The sequence below is a fragment of the Arvicanthis niloticus genome, chromosome 2 (genome assembly GCF_011762505.2).
Source record: "Arvicanthis niloticus isolate mArvNil1 chromosome 2, mArvNil1.pat.X, whole genome shotgun sequence".
NCBI classification, from domain to species: domain Eukaryota; kingdom Metazoa; phylum Chordata; class Mammalia; order Rodentia; family Muridae; genus Arvicanthis; species Arvicanthis niloticus.
This window is the reverse complement of record NC_047659.1, coordinates 101,864,805-101,887,618: the sequence shown is the minus strand read 5'-3', so window position 1 is coordinate 101,887,618 and position 22,814 is coordinate 101,864,805. Positions and strand designations below refer to the sequence as shown.

Here is a 22,814-nt window from a genome sequence, read left to right as displayed (position 1 = left end):
CTGTCCTCTCCCTCCCCTCCCCCTCCCCCTGCCCTACCCCTCCCCTACCCCTACCCATCTACACAGAGGACAGCAAATAATTCACAAGAATCCTTGATCCATGTTAGAAGTTTGGGCCCAATGGACATGGATGAAGGACCTGCTGAGTGCCTGCCCTTCACCTAAATGGGCCCTCCTTTCTCCCTCCTGCTCTTCTCTAGTGGCACTGTGGGCCTACCTACTGTCCTCAGAGGTTTCCAGCTCCTCTGGTCACCTCTGAGTGTGCCCTCTGCTTTTCAGGCCTTCTCTAGTCTTTCTTTGGCCCTTCCCTGAGCCTCTGCTCACGGCATCCCATCCAGCGGAGGCCTTCTCTTCCAGGCCCACCCTTCTGGCTTCTAATGTGTATCTGGTGAGTTTTCAAACACAGAAATCCTGCCCATCAATGCCACCAATCCAGCAGTCCTCCTGGCTCTGCCAAACCCACAGGAGATCCTATAATTAAAAGCATGCACTACCCTTGGTCAGTGTTCCTAACTGCCCTTCCCAGGCCCAGCCTCCAACACCTCTCCTGCCCCCCAGGCATAGACCTGAGCTTCAGAACGTTTGCTCCACCTGGGCCAGCCTTGGTTCTTACCACCATCCCTTTCTTTTTTGGGCCTTCAGAAAAAACTAGGCCCTTGTATTTCACCTCAGATTCTGTGTTTGCTTAGAATGCTCCCAGCCCCAGGTACCATCACATAGGTGTTCAAGAAGAATCTGCGAGTCTGGAATGCAGAGCAGAGCTTCTTGCTCCTGGCACCAGTGACATGGCAGAGAAGCAGACAGCTTTAGGGTAGATGGTAACGTCAATATTTAAGACATGCTGTTTTGCTATCTAAGCCCATTGATGCTAAGGACCAATAGAGAGAATGTTACAGTTGTGCTCCATGCTCCGATCTTATAGTTAAGCCTGGCTTCTAGTTCTGATCCAAAGACTGGAAAGTGGGCACGTACCTGCATACCCGCGCACACGTGCACGCACGCGCGCACACACACACACACACACACACACACACACACACACACGCGAAGGCATGCATGCACACAGGGAAGTGAAAGAACGGGAGAGAAGGTAGGAGAAGGGGAGGAATGGAAACGGAAGAGAAGGGAAGAGGAAGGGAAGGGGAGGGAAGAGGAAGAGAAGGGGAGGGAAGGGGGAGGGAAAAGAAAGAGAAAGGAGAGGGAAGGGAAAGGGAAGAGAAAGTAGGGGGAAGTGGGAGGGGAAGGGAAGGGAAAGGGGAAGGGGAAGGAAGAGGAAGGAGAGGGAAGGGGAGGGAGGAAGAGAGGGCTGTTTCACCTGTGGAGCCTGTCCTCTGGGCTTGAAATGTGCTGTACCTAGCTAGGGACCGTACATGGATGCTCCTTTCAGTTCACTGACTAGCCAGGGAAGCTGCAACGGAGAAAAGGAGGACAGCCAGGTACACACCCCGCAGGCCGTGCCCCCTTGAGCTTCACTCTCGACTGAGCCACAGGATGGGTTACTGACTGTGCACAGTGTTGTTTCCCAGTTCAAAAGCCAGGCTGTCCAGCTGGTGGCCCATTCCCCCTGTTGTCTGATCCTGGATACAGGCCCTGAGCAACCCCTTGACAGAGTCAACCTTGTTCCTCTCTACCAGATTCCTGAGATGTGAGCTTCCTTCCAGGAATTACTCTGCCTGCTGGGCCGCCCAGATGGACTTCCTCTCTGTGGCCTGTGGTCTCAGGTCTTAGAGACCCAGCTCCTCCCAGCTGCATAGGAGTCTGGTGATCAGGGCCTCCTCAGTGACTCTTTAGTTGATGCCTTCTTCTTCCTAACAGAAAAGCAGGCAGGGTTCCATTTCCCAGGTGTTCTTTGTCCCAGACGGCAGCCAGCTCATTAGAATAGGCCTCACTTCAGAATCTTTACCGGAGCTCCCGCTTGCAGCCTGTTCTATCAGACAACAGAAGCCTGGAGGAGGGCTGTTTTGCTTTGTTTTAAAGATTTATTTACTTTATGTATATGAGTGCACTGTAGCTGTCTTCAGACACACCAGAAGAGGGCATCGAATCCCGTTACAGATGGTTGTGAGCCACCATGTGGTTGCTGGGAAGAGAAGTCAGTGCTCTTAACCACAGAGTCATCCCTCCAGCCCCATGGAGAGGGGTGGTGAACCCTGAAGGACGACTAAGAGTGGACCCTGTGGAGAAAAAGGGTACCTTAGGTGGAGGAAGCTGTGCACATAGGGCATGGAGAATGGAGGCAACTTGAAGGAGGATCAACACACTTGGCAGCCAGCGATGCCACCAGTGTGGTAACTCCTCCATGCAAACTGCAGGCGTTGTGGTTTCCTGTCCAGCACTCCAAACCCCACTCGTTCTGCATCGATGTCTTCGCTCTAGAGTTTTTTTCTTCCTTCTTTCCTTCCTTCCCTCCCTCCCTCCTTCCCTCCTTCCCATTTATATGTGTGTTTTACAACTCTAGAAAAAGAACCCCAGGAGTTTTCCCTCTAGTGTTTCAACTTGCTTCTTCATGCTCCATGATACCACTGAAGGCTGTCAGTATGATGAAACCAAATGGGGTGGGAGCAGACCATTTTGCCATTTTCCTAGGTCTTCGAGCTGCACGTCAATCCAGGCTGATCCCGCTATGCTTGTGTAACCTGCCCGTGAATTCACAAAGACTTTCCCAGTTCCATTACCCTCAGCCATCCCAGACTCACCAGTGTAACCCTGGTCGGTCAGACAAAGACGTCAGAGAGTGGCTCAAGAGCCAGGTCATCCCTGTGCACTGAAGTGGTGGCACGGAGAGATGGTAGAAGGAGCTATTTGAGGTTTTTGCCTTTTAATCCTGATCCCTGGGAGGTAGATTAATTGCATGGTTCTTTCAGCCATCCTAGGAGATGAATGGGGAAGAATATTTCTTGTTAGCTCCTACCCCACAGAATCCCACCCCCTGCACCCCCCCACCCCCCACCCAGGGCCTCATGATGTAAAAAAGGAGCAAGATGAAGACAAAGGGAAATGCTAGGGATGACATTCCTCCCTCAGGCCAATCAAGTATGGTACCTGTTGCCTTCACTCCTGTTTTCTTCATGACAGAATGTTCTCTTTGGGGTGTGCAAGGGCCATTGCAACAAACAATGTATTTCTTCGACGGTGGCGGCACACTTTTGTAATCCTAGAACTTGGGAAGTGGAGGTCAGAGGGTGCTGAGTTTCAGGCCAGCCTGGGTTACTTAGTGATTCTGTCTTAAAAGAGAAACCGTGAAGAGGCAGGAGACTGTATCTCTCAGCTTCCTTGCTGGTAGTTGTGGCCTTGTGAGCAGGGCTGGAGAGTAAGGTTTATCAGTGTGCTGTGTCATCATCAGGACCCTTCATTGACATGAATGAGCTCATGGCTGGAGGGATGGAGCTTAGTCTCCTACTTTGCATGAGAGTTTTGCACGTATTAATAGCAGGGCAGTGACTTAAAGCCAGCTTCAGGCTAAGTGTTTCCAGATTTAAAAATGACTTTTACATTTATTGGTTTGTGTGTGTTCCAAGCAGAGAGAGCCAGGAAACAAGCAGAAGTGTCTATTCTAATGCCCAGTAAAACAGACTTCAAACCCAAACAGAAGAGAGATAGAGGGACACTTCAAACTCAGCAAAGGAAAAATCCACCGACAAGCAATCCTAAACATTTCTGTTCCAAACACAGCTGCATTCAATTTCATAAAACAAGTACTACTAGATCTAAAACCACCAATTAAACCAGAACGGTGATGGTGACTTCAGTACCTCAAGCTTACCAGTATTTGGACCTAACAGACATCTCCAGAACACTACATCTACTCAAGTACTTAAAGAATGCACATTCTCCTCACAAGCCTTTGGGACTTTCTCCCAAACCAATCACATATTAGGGCATAAAGGAAGTCTCAGAACATACAGAAAAATCACTGACTCAGACCCAGCGCGGTGGCTTAGTGGGTAAAGGCCTCTGGCGCCAAGCCTGGTGACTTGAGTTCTAACCACAGAATCACATAATAAAAGAGGAGAACTAACTCCTGCAAGCTGTCCATTGACCTCCACATATATAATGGAGTGTTCTCACAGCCCCCTCAATAGATAAAGACATGTGAAGATTCTGTGGCCAAAAATACCTCTTAGATTCTATGAGATTGGAACTTTTGCTGGACATCACAGCCAGAGTTAATACACTTTGAGGTCCTACTGTGCACTCAGCCTGTTTGTTTAATCTTCCTTTAAGAAATCAATGTAGGCTTGTAGAGATGGCTCAGCGGTTAAGAGCACTGATTGCTCTTCCAGAGATCCTGAATTCAATTCCCAGCAACCACATGGTGCTTCACAACCATCTGTAATGGGGATCTGATGCCCTTTCTTGTTGTGTCTGAGGACAGCAACAGTGTACTCACATACATGAAATAAATAAATAAATCTTAAAAAAAAAAATCAATGTAACAACCAACCTTACTTGTGGAGGATTTCTCAGCCAATCAACCTATACAACCTGAGCTAATGCATAGCTGCAATTTTAAATTGTGTGCTCTTCCACGCCCCTGAACAGAGCAATGAGTGTGTATCTTTTACTGAAAACAGCAAACACAGAGGTTTTTGTAAATGAATATCCACCATAAATGTTGAATGCAACATTTATGGATACTGAGAGAGACAATGTAATACTGTTTATTATCTGTTCACTTGGGGTCAGTTGGAGTCCGAGACTTAATCATTTGTGAAATTCTTTTTAATTTTTTTTGGTAAAATATCCCTCATTCTTTCCCCATGTTATAATTTCTGTGCTGTTCAATAAAAAAAAAAAAGCGAATAAAACCCTTTGTTAGGGATAGACACAGTCACACAACTGACAGACACATACAGGCGCAGATTCACAAGACAGTTTTCAGACAGGCACAGAGTCAGATTCATACAATAGTCAGAGGGCGAAAGACACAGAGCATCAAGTAGAAAATTAAAATCTGGATTCATTCTTGGTTTAATGACTCCAGGAGGAAGTGCTTTTATTTCTGTCCTTAATGAGATACTGAAACATTATTGCTAACTTGGAGTTAATCACAGATGCATTTAATCTTAGCAAGAGTCTATCTCACTCGTCAGAATGGTAGTCATTGTAAATACAAATGACAACAGATGCTGGCCTGGATGTGGGGTAAGGAGAATCCTTATACACTGTTGGTGGAAGTATTAACTGGAGGTTCTCAAAAGACCAGAACCAGATCTGCCATATGACCCAGATGCTCCATTCCTGGGACTATACCCAAAGAATTTTGTATTTACTATGGAGATATTTGCACATCTGTGTTCATTGCTACTCTGCTCGCAATAGGTAGATCTGCTATGTAAACCAGGCTGGCATCAAACTCTGCTTCCCAAGTGATGGAATTAAAGGTGTGTGCTACTACCTCTGCTTATATTTTCAATTTTTCAGAACTTAGGGCAGAATCCAGGCCCTTGTGATTGCTAGGCATGTACTCTGCCACTGAGCTAAATCCCCAACCCCTGTTGAGTATATGTTTAGCCTAACAAAATTGGCCATGCAACAGATTTTGTTTTTTCTTTCTCTCTCTCTCTCTCTTTTTTTTTTTGTGCTTAGCCTTAGCAAGTTAATTTTTTGGGTGGGGTAGTTGGAACAGAGTCTGGCTATGCAGCCCTGGCTAGCCTAGAATTTGCAATGATCTTCTTGTCTCTATCTCTCAAATACCAGTGTTACCGTGATTGGCTTATTTATTTATTTGTTTGTTTATTTGTTTATTGTTGGGAGTGAACTTAGAGCCTTGTACATGGTACACATGAACTCTACCACCAAGATACACTCACATTTGTGTGTGTAAGGGTGTTGTGTGTGTCCAAGTTTCCTTTCTCCTACTGTGATAGAACATTCTAGTAGAGGTGGAGAGATGGTTCAGTCATTCCCAGCGCCCACATCAGGTGGGTCACAACCACCTGTAACTTCAGCTTCAGAAGAATCTGACTCCTTTTGTCTCTGGAGGTATTTGCATTCATATAATTCATATAATTTAAAATAATAATATTAAAAAAACTCACTGTAACCAAAAGCAACTTAGGGAGAAAAGGGTTTATTTCATCTCTCAGGACAGGACTCAAATGGACCTTAAAGCAGAAAATGCAGAGGAAGATGTTTGCTGGCTCACTGGCTCATGCTCAGCTAGTTTCTTCTTCCTTCCTTCCTTTTTGCATTTTATTGAAATAGATTCTTTTCTCATACAGTATATCTGATTACAGTCTCACATTCCTCTGCTCCTCCCAGTTCTTCCCCTCCTCCCCTCCCATCCAGATCCACTCCCTTTCTGTCTCATTAGAAAAGAACAAGCTTCTAGGAGATGACAAAATAAAATATAATAAACTAAACAAAAACTATCATATCAAGGAGGGACCACGCAACCCAACAGAAGGAAAAGAGCTCAGAAGAAGACAAGAGAACCAGAGACTTACTCATTTACACACTCAGGAATCCCATAAAAATGCTAAACTGAAAGCTGTAATACATACACAAAAGACCTGATGCAAACCCAAGTAGACCCTGTGCTTGCTGCTTCAGTCTCCATGAAGTCCAGATGATCCCTGCTCAGGTGACTTAGAGGCCTTGTTCTCTGGGTGTCCGCCATCCCCCCTAAATCTTACTCCTTTCCTCCTCCTCTTCTGCAGGCTTCCCTGAGCTCTGAGGGGATGGGTTTGATGGAGACATCCCATTTAGAGCTGAGTGTTCCAAGGACTCTCTCCAAGTAATGTCTGGCTGTGAGTTTCTGCATCTGTTCCCTTCTGCAGAAGGAAGCTTCTCTAATGGTGGCTGAATAAGGCATAGATCTATGAATATAGCAGAATATTGTCAGAAGTCATTTTATTAATACCTCGCTCTATCTATATGTATATATATATACACACACACATATATATGTATATGTATATACATACACACACACATATATATATACACACACCAGTAGTGTTTGGTTTTACCCTAGGTCTCTAGACTTTCTAGTCTCTGGTTCTTGGTCATCCAAGCAGTATGGGTATGCGTTCTATCTTGTGGAGTGGGCCTTAAGTCAAATCAGACATTAGTTGGCTACTCCCACAAGCTCTGTGCCACTGTTGTCCTAGCACATTTTGTAGGCAGGACAGATTGTTTTGTGTCTGGGTTGGTGTATATGTTTCTGTTTTGGTAGCCTACAGAGTACCTTCCAGCACCAAAGACACTAGAATGTAGGGGTAAAGGCTTCATATAGGTACTAGTTAGACTTCTTAGGCTTTGTTTGATGATAAAATATGAGATGGGACTCCGTATCCTTCATTATTAGGAGACCTCATTAGGATTGCCTAATATTTTAGGAAGTTTCCACTGCACTAGATTTTCATGTCTTCCCTCAGATGCTTCTCAGTTCCAACTATCTCTTCCTGGATTCCCTCTTTCAACCCCATTTCCCCATCTCTTCCCCTCCTGATCTTCTCATTCCCAGTCCTACATGCCTCCAGTCCACCCATAAAAATATATTCTATTTCTAATCTATAAAATACTTTCAAATCAAATTTGAGAATATATAAAAGATCACCCACCATGATCAAGTAGGCCTCATCCCAGAGATGCAGGGATGGTTCAATGTGTAAAAATCAATAAATGTAATCCATCATGTAAACAGACTGCAAGGAAAAAAACCCCACATGATCATTTCATGAGAAGGCCTTTGACAAAATACAGCACCCATTCATGATAAAACTACTAGAAAGAATTGCAATACAAGGGATACATATTAACATAATAAAGACAGTTTACAGCAAGCTCATAGCCAACATCAAATTAAATGGAGATATCCTCAAAGAAATTCCACTGAAATCAGGAACAAGACAAAGCTGTCCACTCTCTCTGTACCAATCCAATATAGTTCTTGAAGTCTTAGCTAGAGCAATAAGACAATTGAAGGAGAACAAGGAGATACAAACTGGAAAGGAAGAAGCAAAGTGTCTATTTACCGGTGATATGACAGTACATAAAAGTGACCCAAAATTTTCACTGTGAAACTTCTACAGTTGATAAACACTTTCAGCAAAGTGGCTGTATACAAAATTCACTTTAAAAAAATCTGTAACTCTTTTATATAGGGGGCTGTTCTAATGCTAAGGTCATGTTCCCCAACTGGTTCTTGATCTGTCAGTAAAGAAAGCCTTGGGCCAATTGTTGGATAGAAGGTACAGTCGGGTCTTCCGGGTCCCTGGAGGTAGGCAGGGAGATGCAAGGGAGGAGAAAGGAGTTCACCATGCTTTTGAGAGAGGAGATGGGGTAACCATTTGAGATCTTAAAATAGAGTGGCCACACAGTCCTCTCCTACAGGCAGGTGGTCAGGGGAGTTTACTAACTGAAGTTTAGGGCAGGCAGGAGAGATGGAGATAAGAAATTGGTAAGTGCAGGCTTTTCCAGGCAGAAGATAGTGCCGAGCAATTGTGCCAAGAAGGCAATTTGAGATTGAAAAACTGTGTGTCTGTGTCTTTTGTCCAAGGGTTCAAGGGAAGCCAGGTGGGGTCTGGTAGTGCAGTCACTTCCGGGAGCAAGGGCCGGTAGAGTAAAACTACACACAACACTTTTGTATACAAATGACCTTTATATGCAAACAGACTGAGAAAGACTTCAGAGAAACAATGCCTAAAAGCTTCAAGTCTTTGAAGACAGAAGTTGAAGAAGATATTAGAAGATGGAGAGACTGTCCATGCTCATGGATGGGTAGGATTAACAGTAAAATGGCTGTTCTATCAAAACTGAATGTCATCCTTATAAAATTCCAAAGCAGCTCTTGTCAGCTAGTTTCCAGGACTACTTGCCTGCCTAGCAATCAAGACAAACCCCAAGGATATAGCCACAGGCCATCTGATTCAGGCAAAGCCTTAGTTGAGACTGGATTCTATCTTCAGGTGACTCTAGGCTAAGTCAAGTTGACAGTTAAAGCTAACTGGGATGGTGAGTATGTGTTGGTGTATTTACATATGTGTGCATGTGTGCACATCCATGCATGCACCCGTGAAGTGCAAAGGTCCAAGTCAGGTATTGACTTCTTTACCTCTCCACCTTGTTTTTTTGAGGGCCTTTCATGGAATCTGGAGCTCATCGATTTCTCTAGACTGGTTGTCTAGCGAGCCCCAGGTTCCTCCTGACTCTGCCTCTTAGCACTGGTCACAGATGAGTGGCAGCTCACCTAGCTTATCCTTGTGTGTGCTTGGGCTCTGCAAGTCACCTCTGCAGGCCACCCTCTGAGAGTCTCTCCAGTCCCTCACCTCTTCTTCTATAATGGAATGCTTTGATTTTATTTGATAAAACTATTTGTTCTTTTTCAATATTGGGGATTAACCCAAGAGCCTTGCATATTCTAGGCAAACATTCTGCCACCAAACTGTATGGCAAACTGTACCTCCTATTTAAATCTTGCTTTCTATTTTGAGTCTTGTTCTCCCTGAATTGGAGTGCTGAATTTGTTGTGTAGCCCAGGCTGTAACTTGCTGTCTTGTGATGGTGCTTCCTGTAATTCTCTTATGGTGCTCCACGTGACATGGGCCACTCTTTAGTTTTTCAACAGAATATTGGTAAATCACTGCAGTAAATTACTTTCTGGAATTTCCCATTCATATCTAAAAAAGGAGCAAAATCAGAAATTTTTACTTGTTTACTTTAAATTTTTTGATTTCCCAATCTGAAAAACAAAGAAATCAGTTTCTAATCTTCATACTTCCTAGTTTCTAATTTTCAACTAATATTCATACTTCCAATTACTTACCTATCTCTGCTTATTCTATTTTTGTTTTATTTACTTTATGTAAGTGTGATAGGGTGGTGCGCATACATGCCTTGGCGAGGTCAGAGAACAATTTTCAGTATATTCTTTTCTCTACGAGGAGGTTCCTGGGAATTGAACTCATGTCATCAAGTTTGGTGATAAATGCTTTTACCCACAGAGACATCCAACTGTCCTTACCCCCTCCCTGCCCCCATTTTAAGGCATAATCTTATGTCTACATGCAATTGAGGATGAGCTTAAATTTCTAATCTTCCTGCTTCTACATCTTGGACATGTGCTCCCGTGCTCAGTTTTATGTGGTGCTGGGTACCAAACCCACGGTTTCATGCACGCTGGATGACGAGCACTCTACCAATTGAACCGCATTCCTAGTCTTTATATTTTTATATTCCACTATTACAGTCACTCAGCTTAAGTCTTATTTCTATATTAAGTAGATTATATACTAATATATAATTATATACTATTTTGAGTCTTTTAATAACTTGTTATTAAATTATGTCTGCTGTACACATGTTGAACACCCATTGTTTTTTTTACATTTTAAATGATTATTTAAACATTTCATTTTTGTTATGTCCAGGTTTATATGTCTGTATGTGGATATATGCACAGGAGTGTGCATGCCTGAGGAGACCAGAGGCCTCAGCTTTCCCTGGGGCTGGAGTTACAGGTACCCGTGAGCTGCTCTGACATGGGTTCTGGAGCCAAACTCAGGTTCTCTTCAAGAGCCACACTTGATCTTCAGCACTGCGCAGAGTCTCCAGCCCCTCGCTTTCATTTATTGCTTTTATGACTTTATTTTGTTTATCTGAGCCCAGCTAACTTCTGAGTGATGGGAACACAGACCTTTGCCGCCACAGTCAGCCTTTATCATATTAGGTATTTGAAATGGAATAAGGTTCAAGAGAGAGAGGAAGATGGATTGACCTTCAGGTGAGGGGTTTATTAGCTGAACAAACTGGTAGGGGTGGAGGAAAGGGTTCAACCTACACAGAAGGAGCAGAGTTAGATTCGTTCGTTTATTTTGTTGAGTTTTTTTGTTTTTTTTTTTTTTTGTTTTGTTTTTTTTTTTGTTTTTTTTTTTTTTTTTTTTTTTTTTTTTGTGAGACAGGGTCTCACATTGTAGCCTTGGCTGAGTTATATATATAACCATAACTCACTATGTAGACCAGGCTGGCCTCAAACAAAGATCTGCCTGCCTCTGCCTCCTGAGTGCTGGGTGTCACTATTCCTGGCTCCATTATTTGTTGTAGTATTTCTGACTGAAATAAGTGTTTAAAAGGTCCCAAGGACTTTCCTGGGCACCAGGGAGAACAATGGACCTTGAGGGACTACAAAAAAGGCAACTCTGCCTGCATCCCTTCTTCATTTTGGGTTTATTATCTGGAAAGGCTGGGTCCTGGGGTAGGGGCATGAGGGCATTTGGCTCTTAGTGCTGTGAGAGGAGAAAGCCTTCAGGAGCTTGCCTGGATCTGAGGTGCCTCACAGCTGCCTTCCTCCCCCACCGCTTTTCCTTTTCCTCTTGGAAGTGCTTGGGACTGAACCTAGGATCCATTACACAAGGCTTCTGTTCTCACAGAGCTGAATGAAGCCTGCTTTCTGTAATCCTATTTAGCCCCTTCTGAGCCTTTTTAGGACTTTATACAAATCAAAAAGTAACAGGGTACTTACTGCATTTACCACAGACTGATGTAGCTCCACAAGCCAAGCATGCGTAAAGACCTGACTCAATCTGGCGGGGAGGGAAACTCACTACAGTTGACTTCAGTTCCACATTGTGGGCTGAGTGGGTCCTAAGTGTCTACCTGTGCTCCATGTAGCAGCTCAGGGGCTCCACACACACCGTGACGGCGCCAATGGTGAAGTAGGACTTGACGTTTGGGTCTGGGTGAGTCTGCAGGGCTTGCACAACATCAATGACATCTGTGTAGCTAAAGGAAGAAAGCACACAGTTAGCTTCCTGGTTGGGGCTACAGAATAGGGAAGAGGGGAGCACTGAGTGGTGAGTGGGTGAGGGCTGAAGGGAGGGAGACCCAAGCAGAAGGCAGACCCAGAGTCCCTTTTTGTGATCGGAGCCCCTAGAATCCACAGTGTGTTTCTGCATTCCCAAGTTCTTTCGGTTCCCCTTAGAGGAAGAGTGGGTGCAGGAGCCAACCTATTCTGGAGATAAGAACCTAGTGACTGGACTCTGAAGGCAGGACTGTGTTTTCTAGTATAACTCAGGAGCCCTGCCAGACTCTGTTTTCTTTAGTTCTTTCTCCTTCTCCTCCCATTTCATAAGGCCATCAGATCCGTCAAATACCATTTCTATTCCTATCTTCTGCCCGGAACTCCCTCCAGTCTTGATTTACAGAACCAGTCTGATGTCTTCACTTAGGAGTGAATATGTTTGTAATCCAAACCCTCAAGCTGGTTCCTCCCAAGTTCCTGTTATTCTAAGCCCAGGGGACTTTACTCTTTCAGATGCTGGGCCAAAAGATCCGGGTCCTTTTTGATTCCATTTTCTCTTAGTCTTCAGCATAAACCTGAAAGAGACCACTACGCACACTCCCACTGGGTGCAGACTGCTACCATCCTTTACCTAGGACAACCCCGCAATGGTCTTCCAGTTGCCCCCCCCCACCCCCCACTTTTGTTCTGCCTCAGTGCACACTGTTCTCAACAGGGAGGCTAGAGGGCTATGCTAAGCCCTCTGACAGATCCAGTTACTGCTCTGCTCAAACCCTCTAGTGGTTTTCATCTCAGAGCAGAAGCTGAGGCCCTTCCAGTGGGCCAGGCAGCCCTGCACCCTCTGAGCTCTCACAGTGCAGGGGTGGGGGATTTTGTTATTTACTCCAGCCTGTCCCCTAATCCCAGCACACTGGCCTCCTGGATTCTCTCTGAACATGCCAGGCATTCCTCTGCTCTGCTCTCTCATGCTGGAATGCTCTTTTCCTATGGCATCCACCTGGCTGGCTTCCTTCTGGTTTCTGCTCAAGTGTCACTTTGTTGGGGTCTATGGTACTGGATGGAACTCAGAGTGTTGCACATGCTAGCTGAGTGTCCCACCTCTGAGCTACACTGAGTGTCATCATATGGAGACATCTTGTGCCTTTACAGACACTGCAGTCACGGTGACGCTCCTTGTACCGTGTCTCCTGCCCACAGGTTTCTCTGAACGCACTGACTGTCAGCTACAGCCTCTCCTGGCTGCTTTGTTTTCTTCCTATGCTTCTTTGGCCCCATCTTTCCTCATTTATTTCTCTGTAGTAAGGTGTCTGTTCAGCGTTACAGTCTCTGAAGCCTAAAGTAATACAGATCAATAAACTGGACATTTGACCTCCAGCAGACCTTGGGGCTGCTCTAAGAAGGGACCTCCCCGCCCCACAGAGGACAGCACTGTCCTACAGGACAGAGACTATTATGTCAGAGTCTACGGAGAGACATCAAACCTGGCAGTCTGGCAGGTCAGGTGGGCCTGTGTCTGTGTGGGTCTTAGTGAGACCAGTGGAAGTGGGAGAGAGGGCGCAGCCTGCCAGAGCTATGTCCTGAGCTCCTATGAACAACTCACCTGTAAAAGGCCCTTGGCTTCATCCCAGATTAGAACATCCTCCTTGGTCCTGAACAATCATCAGAGCCTCAGGGAAGACAGGCTGTGCTAAATTCTAGTTTCCCCAGGGAGTCTGGCGGTTCAAGTGTTATTTACTTAGCTTTCATTTGGCAGATGCTCTAGCTGTGTAGCCATAGGTGGTCTGGAACTTGTTGTGTGGACCAGATTGGCCTCAAACTTGTAGGAATCCTCTTGCTTTAGACTCAAAAATACTATGATTACACTATTCCTGGCTTACTCAAGAGACTGCTGAGTGAGTCCTAGACTCTGCTCCCTGGCTTTTCTCCCAGCCGTGCATGTGTCTATTTCTAGCCCAGTGCTTGGGTGGGCCAGGGTGCAGGAGAGCGCCACACACTTGCTTAGCGGATTGACGCTTGCACACTGTCCTGAAGCAATCTGTAGGAACATTAACCAGATTTACCTTGTTTCTCAGCAATAACACTTGCCCTCTTCTGAAAATCAGGGCTTCATGGGCTGGCTGTGCAGCTCGGATTCTTAAGTGCTTGCCCAGCATGCACGCAGCTATGGGTTGGATCTCCAGCACCACATAAGCTGGGCCCTGTGTCACAGAACATCGTCTCCTCATCATCGTTGTGCTGCTGTAAGCACAACTCATTCCTGGCACGCAGGAAAGCATCTCAAATGCACTGAAATTACCTTTTAGGAGCTAAACTGAATCCCTGTCATCTTTCTGTCACAATGCCTCTGATTCTTGGGTGATGAATTTACTAAATGTTATACAAGTTGTAAGAACCCTGCACCAGCCTAAGCCACAGAGAATCTGCGGCTGAGGACACAGGACTGCACTACAGAGTCCTGGGCTGCTGTTACATTAGGACTCTGAGTGCTTGGCTCAAGGACCATGGCCTTCCAGCCATCTGATCCTACAGTAAGGCGTGGACCTCCCCCTCTGCGGCTGCCGCTGCTGCTCCTGCTGCCCTGCTGCATTCGCCTTCTGTTGCAGATTGCCTCCTCAGCAAACAATTGTGTTTTATTCATTTTGAGACCAGTCTCACTATGTACCTTCGCCTGGCCTGGAACTCATTGTGGAGACCAAGCTGACCTCAGACTCACAGGAATCTGCCTGTCTCTGCCTCCCTGGTGCTGATATGAAAGATGTGTACCCACCCCTAGCTAGAAATATTTAATTTTCAAAACAGCTTTAACATTTGAAGTTACTGGACAGCTAGAGGCATTCTTTATCCCACCCCACCCCACCCCACCCCACCCCACCCCACCCCACACAGCTTTTCCTATTAGTAATGTCGTATTAATGTAGTGCATTTTGTTCCAATGAATGTACCAACATTAGTTTACAGTTTGCATTACAGTCCAGTCTTTTATTTTTAGAGACCAGCTGTTGCATAATTCTGTCTGCTCTTAAACTCACTGGGTACCTAAGGGTGACCTGGAACTTCTGATCCTTCCGACTGTATCTTTTGCATGCTGGGATTACATTGGGGGATACTACATTGGAGTGTAAGTGATGGGGACCAAGCTACAAGCCTCTTACATGCTAGGCAAGCATTCTTCCACTTGAGCGTCATCCCTCAGCCCGCTTCCCCGACCCGCATGGATCTCACTATGTTGCCCAGGCTACCCGCAAACTCTTGGACTGAGACAAACCTCTTCTTTCCGTTTCCTAAGTGGCTGGATTTTAGTTGTGGCCCACTAAGTCTAGCAAGGGTTCACTCTCTATGTTGTGTTTTCTATGATCCATCTGTCATGAACCAGGCACTATAGTGTCATATAGAATAGTTTCATTGCCTTAAAATCCCTCCGTGCCCTACCTAGCATCTTTCCCTATGCTTTTGCCGACTACTGACCTCTTTATTATCTTTACAGTTCTGCCTTTGTCTCAGTGTTGGCTAGGTGTGGTCAGATACCTTCACATCTGCCTTTTTCCTCTCGAGGATATGCATTTTAGAGTCCCCCCTCTCTCTTTCTGTTTGACTGCTCGTGTGTGTGTGTGTGTGTGTGTGTGTGTGTGTGTGTGTGTGTGTGTGTGCATGTGTGCATGTGTGCAAGTGTATATGCCAGAGTTCAGTGTTGACTGTCTCTGTTGTTTTCTACCTTACTTCTCTTTGCCCACCTACTTTTTGAAACAGACCAAGTCCCTCACCAAGCAAGACGAGAGTTTAGTAATTTGGCTAGTTGCCTGTTAGCTCAGGGTCTGCCTGCCTCCATTTTCCAGCACTTGGATAGCAGGCATGCACGGCTACACCTGCCTTAAAAAATGTATTTATTTATGTGTTTTGCCTGCATGTGTCCCTGATGCTCACAGAGATCAGCAGAGGGTGTTTGATCCCTAGGAAGTGTTGTTGTACATGGTTGTTTACAGCCATGTTAACAGTGGGTGTTAACTGAAGCTGGGACCTCTGCCAGAGCAGTCAGTGCTCTTAACTGCTGAGCCATCTCTGCAGCCCCTGTGCCTGGCTTTTCATTTTACATAGATGCTAGAGATCCAAACCCAGGCCTTTATGCTTGCGGGGCAATCACGTTGCTAACCAAGCCATTATTCTAGCTATCTTGATCCCTTTTTATTTCTGAGTAATATTCCACAGAGCAACTGTCCTTAAAATTGTTTACCTGTTCATTCATTGGAATGGACTAAACTGGTAGGTTGACTGAAGTCTATAATTTGCATTGAGTTTTTTGTTTTGTCTTGAGAAAGGGTTTCATATAGCTCAAACTAGCCTTGAATTTGCTATGTGACCAAGTGTGACCCACCAGTGACTGGTTGCTCCCGATTTTTATAAAAGTCATGTGCTGGATTTTATGTGGACTTGAGGTTTCTCCTCTGTTGAATACATGTCCAGTCTGACTGCTACATGCTATAGCTGGGCTGTTTAGTTTTGTAAGAGACTATCAAGCCAGGTTTAGTGACTTATGTCTGTCTCAACAACTTGATAAATTCAGACTGGAGGTCTGTAAGAAGTCCATAGCCTATTAGTTTCAGGCTAGCCTGGGCTACAAAGTGAGATCTTCTCTCAAAAAACCAACCAACCAGCCAAACAAACAGACAAACAAATGGAGTTCTTTCACTATTTTGAGTAACAGTTCTTTACCAGATTTGTATTTTGTAAATATATTCTTCCAGACTGTAGCTAGCTCTGCAGCTTGATTCAGTCTCCTCTCTCTCTGTCTCTGTCCCTGTCCTTGTCTCTGTCTCTGTCTCTGTCACTCTCTCTCTCTCTCTCTCTCTCTCTCTCTCTCTCTCACACACACACACACACACACACACGCATGCACACGCATGCACACGCGCGCACACGCACATGCGCACACATGCACACACGCGCACACGCACACACGCACTGTCTCACTGTGCTTCCCTAGCTGGCTTGGAACTCACAGATCTTCCTGCCGCTACTACCTCTGAAGTGCTGAGATTAAAGGTGTGAGCAGTTAATTCTTACTGGATGGTTTGGTGGCCTTAGGCATCGAAAAGGAAGCCTGGGAAACATAATCTCATTTTTAATCTCTGCAGTTCAGGAAGAAATATTAGAAAGCATGGGAATGCTGCTGAGTGCCCACCCAGCACATCAGCTCATGAAGCATGCCCATTGGACCAGTGGGGTGATCATGATATTACAGAGAACATACAGTGAAAAAAAAAGTTTGACCAGTGCAAAATGGGACAAAATGAAAAGTGGAACTTCCTTCCTCCTCAGGTTGTTCATATTCTGGAAGGTTTTTAAAAATAAATTAAAAAAATATTTATTGCATATTTCTACATTAAAATATTTTATTATTTTAAAGTGTGTATGTTTATGTATTTGTGTGTATATGTTCATGTGTTTGTGTATTTGTGTGTGTGGGAATGTGTATGTATTTGTGTAAGCAAGAAGCACAGGAGTGAGCTACTAAGCCCAGGTATAAAATCATGGGTTGTTGCTGTCCTACTGATGGGCCACAATGTATGCAAATAAGGGAATCTCTGGGTGGTTGGCATTTGGTCCTGGATGGAAGCTCTGGGGTTGGCAGTGACATTTTATCTTCTCCAAGTGCCCTTTGAGTGGAGTAGAGACTGGATTTTTTGTTTGGGAAAAGCCTTTTATCTATTACTAATTATTATTACTATTGCTTTGTTTATTTCATTGTTTTTAACAGAGTCTCATTATATAGCGCTGGTTTGTCTTGCATTCACAGAGATCCACTTCACTTGCCTCCAAAGTGCTGGAATTAAAGGCCAGGAGTTCCTTCAGAGCCAGGCTTGTACTGGAGACTGTTCCCTCTCTGGTCTCTGTCATGGCCTCCCCTCCTCATCACCCAAGACAGAACGAAGAATCCAGTCTTGAGAAGAAGGTTAGAAGTCTTCAGTAGCTTCTTCAAGCTGATGGGGGATGTGCTGGCTCCTCATATTGTCTGTTACTCTGGTAGGGGCCCCATGGAGGTGCCATGTAAAGAGAGCCGCAGTTAGGATGGTCCTGGTAGGCGTTCTGTGTGGCCTGGTAAGAGGCTGAGGGGCGGGGTCTCGGGGAGCCTTATTGAAGCATCATTTGGAGATGGAACTGTTGAACCCAGTGTGATGTCACAGGGAGGCCCTCAGGTAAATATGTCTGTCTCAGAAGGGCTGGTCAGAAGAGAAGGGAGAAAGAAAGCCAAGAACACTGTGGACAGGGTCTGAGCAGAGAAAGAGGCCAGGCATGGTGGTGTATGCCTTTGATCCTAGCACTCAAGAGACAGAAGCAAGATCTCTGTGAGTTTGAGGCCAGCCTGGTCTACATAATGAGCTCCAAGGTAAACAAAGAGACCCTGTCTTAGTAAGTAAATAAATTAATAAAATAAAAACTACCACCACAACAAAAGGAATCAGTGCTTTTTTTCCCCCTCCTTCATTCAGGCTAAAGATGCTAGGTCCATCAGCTCTGGGGGCAGCAGTCTTCTGTATGAACAGGGAACCTTTAGATCTCATCAGAGAGCTGCTGGGTCAGACCGAGGGAGCTCCCAGAGTGAATTCCTCAGCACTCAGGAAGCACTGTGGTAGAAAGAGCTGATCAGAGAGGTCTTGTGGCCGTGTAAGAGGTACCCCACCAGACAGATCCACTGCCCAGGTTCTCTGGTTGGAGAAAAGAAGAGAGGTGAAAATGCCGTTAGTGTGGAGGGCTGCCATTAGGAGGGCTGGTGAAAGAGTCACTCTGTGGACTAACAGTAGAAAGAAAATAAGGTCTTTTAGTAACTGCAGAGAGAGCAGTGGCTTCATCCTTTCCTTCCCTCCCTTCTTCCCTTCCTCCCTCCCTCTCTTTTTCCCTCCCTCCCTTCCTTGAGACAGGGTCTTTGTGACTCTGGCTATCCTGGAACTTGTAGACCAGGCTGTCCTTGAACTCAGAGATCCGCCTGCCTCTGCCTCCTTAGTGCTGGGACTAAAGGCGTGCGCCACCGTGTTCAGCCTTGTTTCTAGTTCTCTAGTTCTCTTTTTTATTTCTTCCTGTGATTAAAAACCAGGCATCATCTCACGTGTCACCAGGAAGTCTGTTTGCCCCGTACACATTCTCTAATTTTTTTTTTACAATTTATTTATATGAATACACTGTAGCTTCAGACACACCAGAAGAGGGCATCAGATTCTGTTACAGATAGTTGTGAGCCACCATGTGGTTGCTGGGAATTGAACTCAGGACCTCTGGAAGAGCAGTCAGTGCTCTTATCCTCTGAGCTATCTCTCCAGCCTCCACGCACACATTTTTTGTTTGTTTGTATTTTGAAACAGGATCTCCTGGATCCCATGCTGACCTGGAACTTGCTATGTAGTGGCTGGTGGCTTTGAACTCCTCATCTTCTTGTCACTGGGATTAGAGTGGTACATGTGGCTTTAGTTGAAGTCAAGGCCCTTCTGCCCCCAAGCTCCCCCACACTTCCACCAATAAAGAGAAGCGAAGGGCTGATGAGGAGACTCCTTTGGTGAAGCAATTCCTTTAAGGAGCAGAACCCCTTAAAGGTAGAAAGAGTAAAGCAACTCTACAAAGATATCCTCTGACCTCACAGACACAGACACACAGACACAGACACACACACACACACACACACACACACATGTACGCACACATATATACATGCACATGCATATCTGCACAAAGAAAAAATTAGAAAAAGGAAGAGTGGATTAATTTTGGAAACCTTAACCACAGAATTTCATATTTCTTTCTATTTAAATTTCCTTTTAGCTAGTCTATTTAAAATTTCCAGGACTTATTTTTGCTCTTTTCTTTGATGGTTGCTTTATTGTTCTGTGACTATAATAGCATTAAAACATCCTCCTTCCTAAACTCCTCTCTGCTCTTCGTGTTATCTGTTTGGATCGGCTTGCTCACCTTTTGTTTACAAGTTCTTTTAGCAAGCAGTGTATCTGGGTAGTTCAGAGCTGGCCGCAGGAAAGGGCTGCCCCCCATGTTCACATTCCAGCCCCGCCCAGCTGCTGCACAAGCCCCCAGCTCCAGTTTCTTTACCTCCCTGTGACTCAACTTCCTGTGAACGGAGATGATAGTACAAGCTGGCTCATTATCCTCCATGTCCTGTGCTCAAAAAGCTGCCAGGCCTGCACCAGGCTGGAGCCTGGTGCAGTTGCTGTTTGCTATTCATTTCTTCTTTCTTCCTTCTCCTCCTCCTCTTCTTCCTCCTTCTCTTCTTCAACCTTTTTTCTCTTCCCCCTCTTCTTCTTTTTTCTTCTTTTCTTCCCCTTCCTCTTCTGTCCCTTCCCCCTCCCTTCTCCCCACCTATAGTGTTGGGGGTCAAACCCAGGACCTTGTGCTTTCTAGGCAAGTGTTTGCTATTGAGCCACACCCATAACCTTTCCCTCCCTTCTTTCCTCCCTCCTTTTCTCTTCCTGTTTCATTATGTAGAACAGGCTGGTCTCAAACTCTGGATTTTCCTTCCTCAGCCTCCCAAGTGCTGCCATTATTGGAATGTGTTGGCTTGGTGTTACTGTTTTGTGCTTGTTTGTTTTGAGTTAGGGTCTTATGCAGCCCATCCTGGACTCCCAATCTTGCCTCCACCCTCTGAGCGCTGGGGTTGCAGGCTTGCATTTCTACACTCAGCTCATCTTCAAATGGTCAGGGCCCTGTGACAGGAGGTGAGATAGCTACTGCCCTTCAGGATGGGCTGACTGTCACAGGAACATCCAGACACTCCTGTCTTAGCCCCAAGGTAGCTCCTGTTTAGCTCTGCTTGTTGTCATTGTGTTGGTTTGAATGGCACACACACACACACACACACACACACACACACACACACCACACACACACCAGTCTCTGGTATTAAAATACTTGGTTCCCAGTTGGGGGCTGTTGGGAGAGGATTAGGAGTGTGGTCTAGCTGGAAGAGGTGTATTATTGGGGTTGGCTTTGATGTTCCAAAAGACTCATGCTTCCTGGTTTCGATCCAGATGTGAGAGCTAAGTTGCCCCTCCAGGACCTTCAAAAAATCTATACCTCAAATGCAAAAAAACCCTGGTGTCTGAAGGCGGAGGAAGCAGAGGGCTCTAGCACCCTCTGGGGGAGGCTGGAGGCTCTGCACAAACACTGGCAAATTGGCTGGTGCATCTTCACAAGAGCCCAGTGTCTGGGTAGGGGAAATGAATAGAGTTAGTAAAGAGTCTCTAATTTTTACCAGATACATTCTCTATTAGAACAATTCATCAGGCCCTGTGACTAACATTTAAGAAGTTTGACATAAAACATAGAGTATGTCATCTAAGGAAACGTCATCTAAGGAAGCTGGGCATGGGCTGCATTAACCCTTCCTCTGTGTTGCTTAATGGCTGTAGCCACCTTGGACCATGAGTAGAAGCATTCATTGAATATAGCTGACTGAAAACAAAGGAGTCCAGTTTCAAAACGATCATCAAGTTGCTAGGTGCGCATGGTGGCACACAGCTGTAATCTCAGCACTAAGAAAACTGAGGCAAGAAGATCACAAGTTCAAGGCCACCCAGACTATGTAATCAGTCCCTATTTTAACCCATTCACATGCAAACATAAACTGTATGCCAATGTTAACTTGAGACACATTCTGGTTTATTTATACTGCTGCTATTTGGAGGTTTGGGCTTTGTAGCCAATTTTCCCCCTTTTACTGAAAATAGATTCTTCTCTCATACAAACATTCTGATTACAGTTTCCCTTCCTTCCACTCCTCTCTTATCATCTGGATCTACTTCCTTTCTGTCTCTTAATAAAAACCAGGCTTCTAAGAGATAACAACCAAACATATCAAAATAAAATATAGCAAAGCAGAAACCATCACATTGAAACTGGACGAGGCAACCCAAGAGAAGGCACAAGAATCAGAGACCCAGTTGTTTACACACTCAGGAGTTCTATAAAAATCCTAAGCTAGATGCTATAACATATCCACAGAGGACCTGTGCAGCCCCAAATCAGCCATGTGCTTGCTGCTTCGGTCTCTGTGAGTTCACGTGAGCTTTGCTCAGTTGACTTAGAGGCCTTGTTCTCCTGGTCCTCTGTCCCCTTTGGCTTCTATTCTCTTTCCCTCCTCTTCTTCAGGCTTCCCTGAGCTCTGAGGATTTGGTGGAGACATTTTTTTTAGAGCAGAGTGTTCTAAGGTCTCACTCTTTGCATGCTGTCTGGCTATGGGTCTGGATTTGTTCCCATCTGCTGCAGGAAGAAGCTTCTCTAATGATTGCTGAACAAGACACAGATCTATGTGTATAGCAGAATGTCACTAGGAGTCATTTTATTATTACTACTTAAAAAAAGACAAAGTAGTACTTGGCTTTACCTTAGGTTCCTGACTCCTGGTCACTCAAACAAGGTGGTATGGGTTCCATCTTGTGGAGTGGACCTTAAGTTAAACCAGACACTGGTTGGTTACTCCCACAGCTGGGCCACCATTGCTCTAGCACATCTTGCCGGCAGGACAGCATTGTAGATCAAAGGTTTTGTGGCTGGCTTGGTGTTTAGTGTTTTCTTTTGGCGGCCTGCAGAGTACCTTCCTATACCAAAGAGACTAGAACACAGTAGTTAACGCTCTCTGCAGGCACCAGCTCCACATCTTTGTGTTCAGTGAGTTGTGTAGGTATTGCCTTCAGCCATGGGGCCTTGTTATATCAGTTTGTGGAGAGCAATCTGTTGTCTTGGCAACAGCTTGGGCTGTTTGGGGATTTCCTTGAGACCCTTTGGCCAACAATTCAATTGGATGTAACCCAGTCTCAGTACTGAAAGCTTTGGTTAGTGTCAAAAAAATAATGAATCATGACTCTGCCTCCCCTATTATCTGAAGGTTCATATATTTTGTATATTTTAGGGAGTTTCCACTGCACTACATTTCCATCCCACCCCTCAAATGGCCCTCAGTTCTAGCTGGCTCTCCCCACACTCCCTCCCCTTCCTCATTCGATCCTTCTGCTCCAGCCCCTCCCCCCCACCTGTCACCTTTTTTTTTTAATTAAAAAAAAGTTCTCTGGGAAAA

General features: G+C 45.2%; 1 long non-coding RNA gene across 1 annotated transcript; it reads right to left on the bottom strand.

Annotated features, from left to right (window-relative positions):
* Positions 1–2,000: 2,000 nt before the first annotated feature.
* LOC143441429 (uncharacterized) lies at positions 2,001–4,212 on the bottom strand. The gene is made up of 3 exons (XR_013108814.1): positions 3,043–4,212; positions 2,697–2,869; positions 2,001–2,174 (listed from the first exon to the last, which is right to left on the bottom strand). It is a non-coding gene; the product is annotated as an uncharacterized LOC143441429 (long non-coding RNA).
* Between the last annotated feature and the right edge of the window lie 18,602 nt (positions 4,213–22,814).